The 12,487-nt window shown below is 35.0% G+C and overlaps 1 protein-coding gene across 1 annotated transcript in view; it reads left to right on the top strand.

Moving 5' to 3' along the window:
* Positions 1-12,487, top strand: part of IL1RAPL2 (interleukin 1 receptor accessory protein like 2) — a 1,136,852-nt gene that overhangs the window by 968,198 nt on the left and 156,167 nt on the right. The window lies entirely within an intron of this gene.

The following is a 12,487-nucleotide window of genomic DNA, read 5'->3' as shown; positions in this document are numbered from 1 at the left end:
GCTCCCTGAGAGTTAGACTACTATGGCATGTCACCATTTTGAAGGAGGAGCCTCAACCAGAGCACATTCTTCCCTGTGTTTTAATAGCTCATGCATCACCACATCCTGTGAGCCATTTATTATCCCACTGCACACAGGAGGCTGCAACACTACAACACCAACTGGACCCAACAATACAGCCATGATTCTGGCACACAAGCCTCCATAATATCGTACACCCCAAGTAGAACATAATCCAGCACAGGAGAGAGGCTGCACATGGGACCAAAGGGCAAAGGGGCCCATATGTGCACTCCCTAGAGACTTATGAGACTGAGAGCTTGCCTGCCAGGTGCCTACTGCCACCAGCACCCCCCTCCTCCAGCAGCAGAGCTGCTATGTGCCACATGAGCTCCCCAGTGACCAATGACTGGCCCACCCAATGTCCACTACTGCTACTGGCCCTAGCACCTCCAGTGATAAAGTTTCTGCATGCCACACAAACTCCCTAAGGACCAATAACTGGTCCTCCTGACCTACCACTACTGGCAACCCACCCCCTTCAGCAGCAGAGACACCGTACTCTGTGCATATCCCCCAATGACCAGGGACTAGTTCACATGGCATCCTGTAGAAAGAATTTCTGAGTTTAAAATTAGGTCTTTTAAAATCATCCAGTAAAAAAATAAAATAATCAGAAAGAATTAAGAAAAAGTAGAAAGATTTCAAATAAACAACCTAACAATGCACCCCAAGGAACCAGACAAGCAATAACAAACACAATTTAAAATTAGTAGAATAAAAGAAATAATAAATATCAGAGAAAAGATAAACAGAATAGAGACATAAAAAAATACAAAATATCAACAACATGAAAATTTGGACTTTAAGCATAACAAAATCAACAAACCATTAGCTAGACTAAGAAAAGTGGAGACATAAAATACAAAATGAAAAATAAGGCATTAAAACTTATACTGCATAATGCAAAAGATTATTAGAAACAATTATCAACAGCAATATGCCAACAAATTGGAAAGCCTAGAGGACATGGATTAATTCCTCAACACAACATACTAAGATTGAACCAGGAAGAAATAGGAAACCTGAACAAATCAATAAAAAGTGAAAATACTAAATCAGTGATTAAAAAGAAGTATGTCCCCCCACCAAAAAAAGTCCAGAACCAGAGAGCGTCACTGCTGAATTTTACCACACTTTCAAAGAAGAACACCTATTCTTCTCAAACTATTCCAAAGCATTAAGGGAATTATTCCAAACTCATTTTATGAAGCCAGCATTACTCTGAAACCAAAACAAGACAAGGATGTATAGACACACACACACACACACACACACACACACACACACACACACTCTCTCTCTCTCTCACACACACACACACAGACACAACCACAAGCCAATATTTCTGATGAACATATATACAACAAACCCCATATATATTAAAATATAATATAAAAGCCTATATATTATCATCAAGTAGGATTTATGACAGGGTAACAAGGATGGTTCAACATAACAATTCAATAAATGTGATATATTCCATTAACAGAATGAAGAACAAAAACATGATCACCTCAGTAGGTGCAGAAAAATCATTTGATAAAATTTAACATATCTTCATGATTAAAAAAATACTTCCTACAACGTATGCACAGAAAGAATGCACCTCAATACAGTAAAGGCCATATATGACAAACCCACCCCTAACATCATAAATGAGACAAGGATATTCACTTTCAACACTCTTATTCAGGATATTTCTGTAAGTTCTACCCAAAGCAATTGGGCAGGAGAAAGAAATAAGGGGTATCCAAACAGGAAAGGAGAAAATCAAATTTTCTCCTTTGCAGGTGGCATGATCATATATACACACACACACACACACACACATACACACACACACACACCTAAGGACTCCACCAATAAACTTTTAGAATTGATAGACAAATTCAGTGAAATTGCAGGATAAAATGTCAACTTATAAAAATCAATAACATTTCTATACACCAGTAATGAACTAGCAGAAAAAGAAATCAAGAAAGCAATTCCATTTACAATAGCTAAAAAAATAAAATACCTGGTAATAAATTTAACAAAGGAGGTGAAAGTTCTATACAATAAAAACTTCAACACACTGATGAATATAGTAGAGGAAGACACAAAAAATTAAAAAAAAATCCTATATTCATGGAATTAGAAGAATCAATGTTGTTAAAATGATGTACTACCCAAAATAATTTAGACATTCAATACAATCCCTATCAAAATACCAATGAAGTTCTTCACACAAATATTTTTTTAAATGCTAACATTGGTTTGGAACCAGAAAAGATGCCAAATAGCCAAAGCAATCCTGAACAAAAAGAACATAGTTGGGGGCAGTACACTACCTGACTTCAAATTATGCTACAAAGCTATAGTAACCAAAACAGCATGGTAACAGCATAAAAACAGACACATAGACAAATGGAACAGAGTGGAGAAATCAGAAGCAATCCATGTGTTTACAGCCAAATGATTTTCAATAAAGGCGCCAAGAGCATACATTGGAGAAAGACAATCTCTTTTATAAATGGCGATGGGAAAACTGAATATTCATATGCAGAAAAATGAAACTCAACTTCTGTCTTTCACCAAATACAAAAATAATCTCAAAATAGATTAAAGACAAACATCAGAATTCAAACCATGAAATGACTAGAGAAATGCATAGATAAAATACTTCAGGACATTGGTCTGGGAACAAAAGCAAAAATAGGTAAATGAGATTATACCAAATTAAAAAGCTTCTGCACGGCAAAGGAAACAATCAATAGAATGAAGAGACAACTTGCAGAATGGGGAGAAATATTTACACACCATTAATCTGACAGGGAATTAATATGCAGAATATACAAGGAACTCAAAACAACTTAGCACAGAAACCATAATTCCATTAAAAATGGGCTAATGATCTGAATAGACATTTCTCAAAAGAAGACACACAAATAGTCAGCTAATATATGAAAAAGTGTTTAACATCATTGATCATCAAGGAAATACAAAGCAAAACCACAATAAGATATCATCTCACTCTAGTTGGAATGGCTATTATCAAAAAGAGTAAAAGGACAAATGCTCGTGAGGATATGGAGAAAAAAGAACACTATACACTGAGGGTGGGAATCTAATTAATAAAACCATTATGGAGAACAGTATGGAGACTCCTCAAAAACCTGAAAATAAAACTATTATATAATTCATAAATTCCACTACTGGATATATAGCCAAAGGAAAGGAAGTCAATAAATCAGAGATATTTACACTCCCATGTTTATTGCAGCAAAATTCACAATAAACAAGATATTGAATCAATGTAAGTGTCCAACAACATATGAATAAATAATGTCACATATATACACAGAAGAATCTATTCTGCCACAAAAAGAATTATGTCTTGTCATTTGCAGCTACATGAATGTAACTGGAGGTAATTATAATCATGTTCAGTGAAATGAGCCAGGCACAGAAAGAGAAATACTGTATGTTCTCACTCATATGTGGAAGTTAAATTAATTGATTTCCTACAAGTACAGAGTAGAACAGTAGTTACTAAAGGCTTGGAAGGATATGGGGGAGAGCTGAATAGAGAGAGGTTGGTTAAAGGACACAAAACTACAACTAGATAGGAGGAATAAATTCTAATGTTTCGTAGAATTGTAATGTGACATTACAATTCTACGAAACATTAGAATTTAATGTATATTTTGTATATAATGTATATACAATGTATATACTGTATATATATTTAATGCATATATAAGGTATATAATTTAATGTATATTTTGAAATAGCTAGAAAAGAGGAGTTTGAATGTTTCCGGCACAAAAAAGTGATAAAAGTTTAGACACACTAATTATCTTGATTTGATCATTGCACATTGTGTGTTTCAAAATATCACTCTGTACCCCATAAATATATAAAATTATTTGTCAATTTAAAAAAAGATTAATATTTTTATTGAAGTATTTTGTTCACTTTTTTAAAAAACAGCTCTATCCCTTACTAAAAAGCCATACAGATAGTTTAGTCAGTTCTATTTTTATGTAATAATATTTTATGATTCATTTTTAAGAATCAATTTGACTTTTTTAATGATACTTGGTGTGTATTGTTTTTGCTTTTTTTCATGTTTTTCTTAACAAATGGTCAATTGTATCAGTATCATTTAATTGAAATTCCTTCTTTCCAATACATTAAATTCTTATATATATATATATATCTGTTTTGGAGTTCTATTATGTTTCATTGATATATTTGACTATTTATATGCCAGCATCATGTTCTTTTAATTGTGATAACTTTATGTTAGTTTTGCTTATGAGGGTCAGATAATTTTTCACAAAGAAAGTGACTCTTGACCAGGTCTTAAAAGATGCATGGGCATTCAGCAGACAATAAAAAGGAAATAAGACATTCCAGTTAGAAGAAACATGGGCCAATACACAGAGGTATGAAGTAAATTGCATGGTATATATAAGAACTCCCAGCTGTGTGGTATCACTAGAGGACAGTTCTCATAATTCAGGGTGGGTTTTGAGGGCAGAGAAGAAGACTGGGGCATACTATAAGCGTCTTTCATTGCTTTGTTAAAAGATTTTGTAATTATCATTGAAGAAGGGGAGAGTCACTATAGGCTTTTGAGTAGGGGAATAATATCATCAGCTGTCTTTGGCAGAAGTGTGAGGATGGTATAAAGAGCTTGTGGAACTGCGGTAGGTATTCAGAGAAAGAAGAGAGCTTTGCAATCTGAATTAGTCAGAAGAGGCTTTATAAGGGAACTGCTAAGCTGTGAAGGAATGGTAGGGTGTGGTTAATGTAAAGGAATACTCTGATTCATGGGTTCAGGAAGAGAAACCTCTTATATAATTTATTTCATTTATATTTGTATGATTTTATCTTATATATTTTTAAGAATCAGGTGAGTTAAAAATAAATCTAATATTAATTAGGTGTAGATAACTTCCCATGTAATTTAATTCAAGCCAAGGCAGTTTTTGTTACAAAATGGTGCAATGTGGCTCTTTTAAGTAATCAAGCTTTAAAATGTCAAATAAAGATTTTTCATTCACCAAGAGAAAGCAGTTCTGAGAGAATTTTTAAAACCTTTAAGGACAGACATACCTTTAGTTTAAAAAGGTGTGTCCAAGTAGCTTGGAAACTCAGACTGAGGGAAAGAGTAAGTGGGCAAACAAAGCACGACTTCAAGTTAAAACCTACGCCGAAATTAATTATTTTGTCCAACAAAACAGCAGAGAATATATGTTTCTGACTTAACTGTTACTGAATTTTAGTAAAGAGTAAGAAAGTACCAATGGAACATTTTAAACCATGAAACGTAATTGTTATAGAACTGTGATTAATCTGGGATAGATAAAGCAGAGTTCTTTTTAAAATGATTGGACAACATGTTGAGAGAAATAGGATACATAAAGCAAAAATTAGAAAACCTTCACAGGTATCTATTGTTTCCCACTTGTTCTATGTGGAATTGCATGACTAACCTAATTATTTACTAACTTTAACTAGTTCATCATACTTAATTTTAAAGATAAATATTAGTGAGCATATAGTATGGACTGTACCAGTTTTTTCTTGGTTTGTCTATGTCTAAGAAAATCCAAACTGCCATGCCTGCTATTCTAGCTTGATGATTCACCACAAATTATGCAGTGGCAACTTCCGGAAATAAAGGCAGAGTTCAGTAGAGAGAAACTCAACCCCTCTCTAGGATCTGTTCTGATACTTCATCCCCTGAAACATGGGAGGATGGCATACCCCTTGTGCCATAATCTCTCTGTGAGTAAACTGCTATTCTGAGCAACTGCTTAAAATGGATTAGTTCTGTATTCTCAAAATATTTTAAAGGTTCTAGAAAGAAAATTAAAAATATGGGAAAGAAGCCTGATGATGAACTCTCTTTTAAATCAGTTAATTGTAGAGAGTAAATAGCTTATGCAGAAATTACAAGTTTTTAAGCAAGGAGATAAACATTGGTAATATTATTCATTAAGAGAGATATTTTGAGATGAAGAAAAAGTTCTGGAAATGGATAGTGATGATAGTCATACAACATTGCAAATGTACTTAATGGCGCTGACCTGTACACTCAAAATGGTTACAGTGGTAAATTTTATATTATCTATATTTTATAATTTAAAAAAAAATGCATGTACAAGACAGAGAGAGAGAAAGAAAGAGAGAGAGAGAGATTTTTTTCTCATAGAAAAAAGAGGCATCCTATATATTTCCATCTTTGTTAAGTTTTAGTTTTTCCTTTTTAAGTGCATGGAACCTGAGTATGGTGAAGATGTTCCTATTCCATCCTCAGTCCAGGAAAAATACCAGAAGTTTAAACTGAAGTGAGAACAGCCTGTGAGTCAGGAATAGATAAAGTTTTAGCAGAGACTAATTATAGTTAGCGAGTGAGTGATTAAGAGGTTTCAGTGCCTAAAGTGACCAGCTTCATGCCAAGCTCTAATGCCCCACACTCTCAATCAGAGCCAACAGATCAGGCAGGCAACAAACAACACTTGTGCCCAGGCCAAGACCTAGGGCAACTTTTCAAAGCTGAAATGGTTCAAAGTGAGTTCTAATTAGATTGGGGATCTGATTAACCTAATTAGAAGAGATAACAATCTAATTTTTTGGAGTAGGTGTTCATTTTACTTCTTGTATTTTTTTGTCTTATGATGTTTTCTTTGATAGATTCATTCCATCTAGGCATCAAATTCATGGAATTATTTTTAATACAGAATATATGTGAACAGAAAAAAGGCTCTCTCCTTCCCTGTGTCTACCATTTGGGAATATCCCTTACTGGGAAAAGTAAAGCTATCATCCATAGGTGTAATGGCCAAGAATTGGAGGTATTGCGTACCCATCCCTATGTAATAGGTGCTCCCCTAGTTGATGGGTTGGATTTGGTTTTTAGGATAGAAGATTGATTCTTGGAAACAATTTCTATAACAGTGATTTATTTTGTTCACTTATTTTACTGAGTCAGATTTTCCTTCAATCAAAGTATATTTTAAAAGCATTTTCTCTTTATTAAATTTTTAAAATCATTCATTGTTGAAGTATACTTTATATACAAGGAAATATACATTTTGTGTATAGATTGATGAGGTTTGACAAATGTAACCCATAAAACTACCAACCAAATTAAGGTTGTAACATTTCTTTGGGCCCCTCTGTAGGCAATCTCCAGCACCTCTCACATCCCTGCCCCAGACAACCACTGGGTTTTTTCTTGCTATCTTTTAAATATATAGATTGTTTTGTATATAAATCATGTACTGTATAGCAAGGTTTGTATCAGTGACAGACCACATGTACAACAGTTGCTCCATAAGATTATAAGAAAGCTGAAAATTTCCTATCACTTAGTCATATCACAGCCACCATAAAATCATAGCATAGCATATTACTCATGTGTTTGTAGTGATGCTGTTGTAAACAAACCTACTGTGCTACCTACCAGTCATATAAAAATATGGCATATACAATCATGTACATTATATAATACTTGATTATGATAATAAACAACTATGTTACTGTTTTTTGTATTTACTTATTCTATACTTCTTATTTTTACTTTGGAGTGTACGCCTACATACACAAAAATGGTTAATTACAAAACAGCCTCAGGCAGGTCTTTCTGGAGATATTTCATAAGAAGGCATTGTTATTGTAGGAAATGAAAGCTCTACACGTGTTATTGCCCTTGAAGACCTTCCAGTGGGATAAGATGTGGAGGTGGAAGGCAGTGATGTTGATTATCCTGATCATAACCCTGTGTAGACCTAGGCTAATGTGTGTATTTGTGTCTTAGTTTTTAACAAAAAAGTTAAAAAATAACTAAAAAAATTGAAAACAGAAAAAAGCTTGTAGAATAATGATACACTGAAAATATTTTTATACAGATATACGATGTGTTTGCATTTTAAGCTAAGTGTTATTGCAATAGAGTCAAATAATTTAAAATAAATTTTATAAAGTAAAATAGTTATAGTAATCACTGGTTAATTTACTATGAAAGAAAGAAAAATTTTTAATGAATTTAGTGTAGCCTAAGTGTACAGTGTTCATAAAGTCTATAGTAGTATGCAGTAATGTTGTAGGCCTTCACATTTACTGACCACTTAGTAACTCACCCAAAACAACTTGCAGACCTTCAAGCTCTATTCAAGGTAAATGCCCTATACAGGTGTACGTACCATTTTTTATCTTTTATGTCATATTTTTAGATTGCTTTTTCTGTGTTTAGATATACAAATATTTACAATTGGTGTTACAGCATTCAGTACAGTAACATGCTGTATAAGTTTGTAGACTAGGAGTAATAGGCTGTACAATATGGCTTAGGTATGTAGTAGCCTATACAATCTAGGTGTGTGTAAGTACCCTCTATGAAATTCCCAGACAAAATCACCTAACAATTCATTTCTCAGAAAATATCCCCATCATTAACCAACACATGACAGTATTTTAGAATCTTCATGTAAATGGAATCTTGTAGAATATTTTCCTTGGTGTTTGGCTTATTTTGCTCAGCATAAAGTCTATGAACTTTATACATGTTTTTGTGTGTATCAGCAGCTTTTCTTTTTTTATTATGGTGTGACTATAACACAGATTTTATCAGTTTAATAGCTTATGGGCATTTGGGTATTCTCTAGTTTGGGTCTGTTATGAATTATGTGACTATGTACCTTTGCAAACAGGTCTTTCTGTGGACATATGTTATTATATTTCTTGGGTAAATACCAGAGAGTGGAAATAGGTAATGTTATAAACGTATAGGTACCTTTATAAGAAACAACCAAACTACTTTTTTTTTTTTTTTGAGACAGACTCTTGCTCTGTCATCTAGGCTAGAGTGTGATGGTGTGATCATGGCTTTCCACAGACTCAACCACCCAGACTCAATTGATTCTCCCACATTGCCTAGGCTGGTTTTGAACTCCTGGGCTCAAGTGATCCACAGCTTTGGCCTCCCAACATGTTGGGATTACAAGTGCAAGCCACTGTGCCTGGCCTAAACAAACTGTTTTAAAACCTAACTGTGAAAGGGGCAGAGCAAGATAGCCAAAAAAATGGCTCCACCAGTTGTCCCTCCTTCAAGGACACTAATTTAACAATGATCTACATACAGAAAAGGCACCTTCATAAAAACCAAAAATCAGGTGAGCACCTATAGTACTTGCTTTTAACTTCATATATACTGAAAGAGGCACTGAAAATGAGTAGGAAAGAGTCTTGAATCATTGATGCCACCCTCTCCCACCTTCTGACAGCAGTCATGTGGCGTGCACTTGGGAGGCAGAGAACACAGGAATTGTGAGACATTGGATTGAACTTAGTGCTACCCTGTCACAGCAGAAAGCAAAACCTAGCTGAGCTCTGCTGATGCTCTCTCATAGAAGGAACATTTAAACTAGCCTTAGCTAGAGGGGAATCACCCATCCCAGGGGTTAGAAGTTGAGGTTTGGCAAGCCTCACCACCATGGGCTAAAGTGCTCTGGGGCTCTAAATAAACTTGAAAGGCAGTATAGGCCACATGTACTGTGACTCATGGGCAAGTTCTATTGCTGAATGGGGCTCAGAGCCAGGGGACTTGGGGGCCATGAGAGCCAGAGACACCAGTCAAGGTGGCTGAGATAATGCTTGTACCACCCCTCCCCAAACCCCAGGCTGAACAGCTTGTGGCTCCAAAAAGATACCTTTTGACTACTTGAGGAGAGGAGAAGGAAGACTGAAGAGGACTTTGTGGAGAAATGTGATCACATCAAGTTAAAAAGCTTTGTCACAGCAAAGGAAACAATCAACAAAGTAAAGATACAGCCCACAGAATGGGAGAAAATATTTGCAAACTAACAATCTGGCCAGAGTATATAAAGGGATTAAGAACCAGAATATATAAAGAGCTCAAACAATTCTATAGAAAAAAATCTAATAATCTGATTAAAGTTGGACAAAATATATGAATACACATTTCTCAAAAGAAGATCTATAGATAGTACCTAGGTATTTGAAAAGGTGCTTAACATCTTTGATTATCAGAGGAATGCAAATCAAAACTACAATAAGATATTGTCTCACTCCAGATAAAATGCTGACAATAGATTAATATGGATTAGGAATATATGAGTGTTCTTGGTACTCTTTATTTTTTCAACTTATTTGTAAAGTTTAAAAGTAAAAAGTCCACATAATTTTACCTTTTAAAAATTCCATCCACAGTGGATGAGAATTATAGTTGCTCTACTTCCTCATCAACGTTTGTTATGATCAATTGTAAAATTTAGCCATTATAATAGGTGTAAAGTGGTATGTCGTTGTGGTTTTTATTTGCATTTCTCTGATGACTAATGAGGTTGAGCATCTTTCATGTGCTTCTTAGGCATTCATATGTCTTATTTTATTTTGTAAAATATAGGTACAAGTCTTTTTTTTTTATTTTATTTTTTTTGAGACAGAGTCTCACTCTGTCACCTGTGCTGGAGTGCAGTGGTGCAATCTCAGCTCATTGCAACCTCCACCTCCTGGGTTCAAGTGATTCTCTTGCCTCCACCTCCTGACTACCTGGAACTACAGGTGTGTGCCACCATGCCTGGATAATTTTTTGTATTTTTAATAGACATGGTGTTTCACTGTGTTAGCCAGAATGGTTTTGATCTCCTAACCTTGTGATCCACCCTCCTCAGCCTCCCAAAGTGCTGGGATTACAGGCATGAGCCACTGCACACAGCCAATTTTACTTTTTATTATTAAGTTGAAGGAGTTTGTTATATATACTGAATAACATTTTTCTGTCAAATATAGGTGTTGCAAGTATTTTGTCCTGATCTATGGCTTGCCTTTTCATCTTTGTAATATTGTCTTTTGAAGAATAGAAATTTTTACTTTTGATAAAGTCCAACTTATCAATGAATTTTCTTTTTGTGGTCCAATTTTTTTCGCTCTAAGAAATTATTATGTTAAGAAATAATGTCATTATTATTATTATGTTAAGGGTTATTAACAGAACTTGAGAGTTACTCAGATCTTAGTTCTAGTGACACAACTACCTAATCTAGTGGCACTGCCATCTCCTGGGCAAGTGACCTAACATCATTGTTTCTTAGTTTCCTCATACATAAAATGGGGATAATTTTATTTCCTACCTTCCAGAATTGTTTTGAAGAACAAACTAGAAAATATACATACAATACTTAATGAAGTTGCTGGTACACAGCAAATATTATTAAACAGTAGCTGTTGTTATTTGCAAATGTGTGTCTTTGGGCTCTTCTTTTTTTAAAAAAATACTTTAAGTTCTGGGGTACATGTACAGATCATGCAGGATTTTTACATAGGTATACACATGCCATGGTGTTTTGCTGCATCCATCTCCCCATAATCTACATTAGGTATTTCTCCTAATGTTATCCTTCTCCAATCCCCCCACGCCCTGCTGTCCCTCTCCTACCCCGCCCTACTCCCCAACAGGCCCCAGTGTGTGATGTTCCCCTCCCTGTGTCCATGTGTTCTCATTGTTCAACACCCACTTCTGAGTGAGAACATGTGGTGTTTGATTTTCTGTTCTTGTGTTAGTTTGCTGAGAATGATGGTTTCCAGCTTCATCCATGTCCCTGCAAAGGACATGAACTCATCCTTTTTTATGGCTGCATAGCATTCCATGGTGTATATGTGCCACATTTTCTTTATCCAATCTAGCATCGATGGACATTTGGCTTGGTTCCAAGTCTTTGCTATTGTAAACAGTGCTGCGATGAACATATGCGTGCATATATTTTTTATAATAGAATGATTTATAATCCTTTGGGTATATACCCAGTAATGGGATTGCTGGGTCAAATGGTATTTCTAGTTCTAGACCCTTGAAGAATCATAATCTTTTTAAAAACCCCTCTCTTTTTAGCTCTCCCAACTTACTCAAGCAACCAAGATAATTTCTTTACACATATTGAGTGGCCAACTCAATAAGGGAATTGTAACAAAATAATTCTAACATACTTTGAATTTTAATGAGCTAGTCAAGATGATACTCCCCTGAAAAGGGAGAGCATATGGGCCAGAGAACAGAGCCCTAAGTGGCCACTGACAACTTCAAGCAGCAGCTACTTAATTCTGGGGACTTGATTCTTTGGTCCCAGAGCATCACATAACTCATAGTATACCATTACGCTCCCTTTCTTCAGGCATGGTTTCCTGTATTTGATTTTGGGTCTTTTTCTACTCTAAGACATTTTTCTTATTATTTTTAATATCCTCTCAAATTCAGAAAGATCTTACTTTCCTGACCTTGTCATAATTAACAATAGTTATTTCTTGCTAATGAGTTATTACCTACAATTTCACATAATTTTTCTGACAGGCTGACAGGCTGACTAATGAACAAGGTTTGACCACACTCTCAAATGAGTTGGCAAGGCTTTGG

The sequence above is a fragment of the Sapajus apella genome, unplaced genomic scaffold (assembly GCF_009761245.1).
Source record: "Sapajus apella isolate SASKATOON/1434 unplaced genomic scaffold, GSC_monkey_1.0 scaffold73, whole genome shotgun sequence".
NCBI lineage: Eukaryota > Metazoa > Chordata > Mammalia > Primates > Cebidae > Sapajus > Sapajus apella.
The sequence above is the reverse complement of the archived record's forward strand: the minus strand, read 5'-3'. Positions and strand labels throughout refer to the sequence as shown.